At 41.9% G+C, this 5,737-nt stretch overlaps 1 pseudogene; it reads left to right on the forward strand.

The window, feature by feature from the left end:
- On the forward strand, window positions 731–2,222 carry Gm14571 (predicted gene 14571; annotated as a pseudogene).

A 5,737-nucleotide genomic window follows, 5' to 3' on the forward strand; every position in this document is an offset into this window, starting at 1 on the left:
GGTCGCGAGAACGTGTGTAAGACAGCAGCTGGTCATGTGGGTTTCCTTTGTCCCTGTCGTACTGGCACAAGCCCCTCCGAGTTGTTTTGGAACAGATGCTGCTTTGTGTTCCACTTACCAGTGATCCCAAGATCCTGGGTGTGCTAGAGCTAGCACTTATGGTATGGAGAGTCCTGTGGGGACCGTGGGACTACCCATTGAGTTTGTGCCCAAGGTTTGTTTTATTTTCTGATTTAGGTCACTGTAAAAGGGATATAATATGTACTTTCAAAGTAATTTAATTTCCTTTTCCATGATCCCTAATATGTTGATTATTTTAAAAAAATATTTACAGAGGGGAAAATTTTCTGAACAGAGCACCAATGGCTTATGCTCCAAGATTAAGAATTGACAAATGAGACCTCATAAAATTACAAAGTTTCTGTAAGACAAAGGACACTGTCAATAGGACAAAATGGCAACCAACAGATTGGGAAAAGATCTTTACCAATCCCACATCCAATGGAGGGTTAATATCCAATATATTCAAAGAACTCAAGAAGTTAGACTCCAGAGAACCCAATAACCCTTTTAAAAATGGGGAACAGAGCTAAACAGAGAATTCTCAACTTATGAAACTCGAATGTCCAAGAAGCACCTAAAGAAATGTTCAACATCCTTAGTCATCAGGGAAATGCAAATCAAAACAACCCTGAGATTCCACCTCACACCAGTCAGATCAAAAACTGAGCCTTTCTATGCTACCCTGGTATGGGTCTATATAACGTTGTTCTTGATTCCCTTCATAAATTACAGGGAAACTTATATAATGCCCTGAGCCCCTGACATCCTGCAGATGAAGGAGGGGGAATATCCTCAAATTCCTTGCTGAAGGAACACACTTAGGTAGCACCTACTTTGATTTTCAGATAGAGCAGTACATCTAAAAAAGGAAAAGTGATGCTATCTACATAATAAATCTGGAGGACCTGGAAGAAGCTATTTCTTGCAGCTTGAACTATTGTTACCATTGAGAACCCTCCTGATGTCAGCGTCATCTCCTCCAGGAACACTGGTCAGTGAGCTGTGCTGAAGTTTGCTGCTTGTGGGGAGCGAGTGTGGCGGCAGTCCCAAAGGCGCCAGAGACTGCAGCTAAGTCATATGACTTGCACCTGACTTCCTCATATAAGACACAAACATCTTGAGTGCTGCGCAGGTGTACCAGGATACAGGTGAATCCAATTTGATGGAGATTTGCCCCTGCTGCCCTGATTAGCTGAAGCTGCGTGCCTGGTGAGGTGGCGTGGCCTGCTGTGCGTGGATGAGAGTATAAAAGAGTGAGAGGCCCAGGGTTCGAGAGAGATATAAAAACAAGGGGGAGATATAAAAACAAGGGAGATATAAAAACAAGGGAGATATAAAAACAAGGGAGATATAAAAACAAGGGAGATATAAACAGGGGAGATATGAACAAGGGAGATATAGAGAAAGAAGAAACAGGACTGAATAAACGTGTGCAGAAGGATCCTGTTGCAGCGTCGTTCTTCCTGGCCAGTTGGGCGCGCGCAAGAGCTGCTACCACAGGAGTCACTCTAATGCTGGATGCTTTACAACTTGGAACTTCACTGACCAGATCCAAGCAGCCATCAGGGAACCATGGCTTCTAGTGGTGACCGATCCCAGGCTGACCACCAGTGACTCACAGTTGCCTCTTATGTCAACCTGCCCACCATTGCTCTGTGTAACAGATTCTCCCCTGCACTATGTGGACACTGCCATCCCATGCAACAACAATGGAGCTTACTCAGTGGGTCTGATGTGGTGGACACTGGCCAGGGATATACTCCACATGTGAGGTACTATCTCCAGTGGGCACCCATGGGAGGTTATGCCTGATCTTTACTTCTACAGAGACCCAGAGAAGATTGAGAAGGAGGAACAGGCTGATGCTGAGAAGGCTGTGACCAAAAAGGAATTCCAGGGTGAATGGACTGCACCAGCTCCTGAGTTCACTGCTGCTCAACCTGAGATTGCCGACTGGTCTGAGGGTGTGCAAGTGCCCTCTGTGTCCATCCAGCGGTTCTCCATGGAAGACTGGAGCACACAGCCAGCCTGGTCAGCAGCTCCCACAGCGCAAGCCACTGGGTGGGTTGGAGGCACGACTGAATTGGTTCTGAGCTGCTCTGCAGACACCTGAACAAAGGGGAAAAAAGGTGGAAGGAAAATAAAGTTACTAAAAGGTGGGAAAAAACAAAACAAGAAAAAAACCAAAAACAAACAAAGAAGAAAAACCCAAAACTCAGGTGACAGCAGATGCTGGCGAGGATGTAGAGAAAGAGCAATACTCCTCCATTGCTGGTGGGATTGCAAGCTGGTACAACCACTCTGGAAATCAGTCTGGAGGTTTCTCAGAAAATTAGAAATAGTACTACCTGAGGACCCAGTTATTACACTCCTGAGCATATACAGAGAAATGCTCCAACATGTACTAAGGACACATGCTCCACTATGTTCATAGCAGCCTTATTTATAATAGCCAGAAGCTGGAAAGAACCCTTAATAGAGAAATGGTTACAGAAAATGTAGTCCATTTACACAATGGAGTACTACTCAGCTACCAAAAACAATGAATTCATGAAGTTCTTAGGCAAATGCATGGAGCTAGAAAATATCATCCTGAGTAAGATAACCCAACCCCAAAAGAAGACACAAGATATGCATTCAGTGATAAGTGGATATTAGCCCAAATGATCCAAATAACGAGGAAACAATTCACAGACCACATGAAGCTCAACAAAAAGAAAGACCAAAGTATGGGTGCTTCATTCCTTCTTAGAAGGGGGGACAAAATACTCACAGGAGCAAATAGGGAGACAAAGTGTGGATCAGGAACTGAAAGAAAGGCCATCAGGAAACTGCCCCATCTAGGAATCCATCCCATATTCAGTCAACAAACCTGGATTTCATTGGGGATGCAAGGAAGTGCTTGTTGACAGGAACCGGATATGACTGTCTCCTAAGAGGCTCTGCTAGATCCTGACAAATACAGAGGTGGATGTTCTCAGCCACCCATTGAACTGAGCAGAGGGTTCCCATTGGAGGAGTTAGAGAAAGGACTGAAGGAGCTGAAGGGATTTGTAACTCCATCGGAAGAACAATACCAACCAACCAGAGCCCCCAGAGCTTACAGGGACTAAACCACCAACTAAGAAATGCACATGTACCATCACTGGAAAGACAGGCCCATTGGTCAGGCAAACTTTATATGCCCCAGTACAGGGGAACGCCAGGGCCAAAAAATGGGAATGGGTGGGTAGGGGAGTGGGGGGGGGGTGGGGAACTTTTGGGATAGCATTGGAAATGTAATTGAAGAAAATACGTAATAAAAAAATAAATAATTAATTAAAATATTCAGGAGTGTAATAAAATGTAAAAAAAAAAAAATAAGAAAAAAAAAGAAATGCACATGTAGGGAACCATGGCTCCAGCCACATATGACATATGTAGCAGATAATAGCCTTGCTGGGCATCAGGGGGAAGAGAAGCCCTTGGTCCTATAATGAATCAATGCCCCAGTGTAGGGGAATTCAAAGGCAGGGAGGCAGGAGGTGGTGGGTGGAGGTACACCCTCATAGAAGCAGGGGGATGGGATAAGTGGTTTTTCAGGAAGGAAACTGGGAAAGGAGATATCTAATAAAAATATTTACAGGCTATTGCTTGTCTTATTTTGAGAGCTAGCATTTGAAACCAATACATATAACACAACATGCATATAAATCAAAGTTAGATATTATATACTCATTTTAAAAGTTATAGTAAAAACATTTGATAAAGTTGAATTATCATTCATTGTAAAAGTCCTAAATTAGTAACAGAAGAGATATTTGGAATTATCCTTCATTGTAAAAGTCCTAAATTAGTAACAGAAGAGATATTTGAGCCGGGCATGGTGGTGTATGCCTTTAATCCCAGCACTTGGGAGGCAGAGGTAGGCAGATCTCTGAGTTCGAGGCTAGCCTAGTCTACAAAGTGAGTTCCATGACAGCCAAGGCTACACAGAGAAATCCTGTCTTGGAAAAAAAAAAAGAGAGAGAGAGAGAGAGAGAGAGAGAGAGAGAGAGAGAGATTTGACAAAATGATAAACTTTATGTATAGGCCACCAATAGCCAGTATATTAAATATGGAGAAAGTAGTGTATCTAATAAAAATTTACTAAAGTAATATAAAAATGAGTCCTGGGTGACCATTACTTTGCATTCTTTTTTTTTTTTTAATATAGTAGTTAAAGTCTTAGCTAGAGTAACTATGCAAGAGGAAGAATTAAGAGTTATAAATAGGGAAGGGAATAATTAAAATATTTCCATTTGAAGATAAATGATCCTGTTATTACATTAAGGGTTCCACCCTAAAACTCTTAGATCTCTTAAATGTTTTTTGTTTTGTTTTGTTTTGTTTTAAGCAAAATAGAAGGATAAAAACTTATTAGTTCTCCTATATATCCATGTCAGGACTAATGTTATTGTTTGTTTACCAAGCTTAAAAAAAACATGTACAATTTATTATAAAACACAATAAACCAAACAATAACAACAAAACGCCCCCCTCAAATAAAACAGGACAAAAATAAAATAAAATAAAATAAAATAAAATAAAATGGAAGGGAAGGGAAGGGAAGAGCAGAGCGAATCAAAGAGAAGAGAAGAGAAGAGAAGAGAAGAGAAGAGAAGAGAAGAGAAGAGAAGAGAGAAGAGAAGAGAGAAGAGAAGAAAACCTATGGTAAAGTTAAACCTAGAAAGGGACTTTAATTATTTGTGTGTCCTTTATATATGTCAAGACTTTCCTCAATACCTAATATTACAAGAACATAAAAGGGTAATCGTTATTGAAAGTCTAAAATTCAATATAAAGCTCCACAGATTTATAATGTCTGTTCTAATAATGTAGACATTAACTGATGTGGACAACCTTTGGGTCTGGGCAAGTATTTATTTGTGTGGTTATATTAATCTAACTATGTGGTATTTTATTTTCATGTTCTTTATGATAAAGTGGTTATGTGTTGTTTCCCCTAAAAACCTCCTAAGAGTCAAGGTAACTGATGAATTAAATGCCTCAATATCCCTTAGGAGGGTGAGGAAAGCAATCAGAGGGTATGGTGGGGAGAGAGAGGCAGGGACCTGGATGAGAGAGGGGACAGGGAGGGGAAAAGGGAAACATGATCAGATATGGGGGAGGGGCAGAACCAGCAGAAAGAATGGAAACAAGGAACCTCAGGAGGAAGGAGGTTTGGGGACCTTTTAGAATGCACCAGAGGCCTGGGAGGTGAGAGATGCCCAGGACTCAAACAGAGGGACCTAAGATGAAATGTCCAACAGTGAGTAGAGGGAATTTGTAGAGTCCATCTCCAGTAGCAGCCAATGGAGTGATGGGGCTGCCATCCCACAGTCAAAAACCCTGACCCAGAATTGTTCCTGTCTAAAAGAACTTCAGGGACAAAAATGGAGAAAATACTAGGGGAAAGGAGGTCCAGTGACAGGGCCAAATTAGGATTCAGCTCAAGAGGAGGCCTCAAGAACTGACAATATTACTGATGCTATGATGTACTTACAGACAGGAACTTAGCATGGCTGCCCTCTGAGAGGCCCAACAAGCAGCTAAAAGAGTCAGATGCAGATACTTACACCTAACCAATGTTGACCCCAGTGGTTGAATTAGGGAAAAGCTGGAAGGAGCTGAGTAGGAGGGCAACCCTATAGGA

This window comes from Mus musculus, chromosome X (genome assembly GCF_000001635.26).
Source record: "Mus musculus strain C57BL/6J chromosome X, GRCm38.p6 C57BL/6J".
In the NCBI taxonomy this organism is placed as follows: domain Eukaryota; kingdom Metazoa; phylum Chordata; class Mammalia; order Rodentia; family Muridae; genus Mus; species Mus musculus.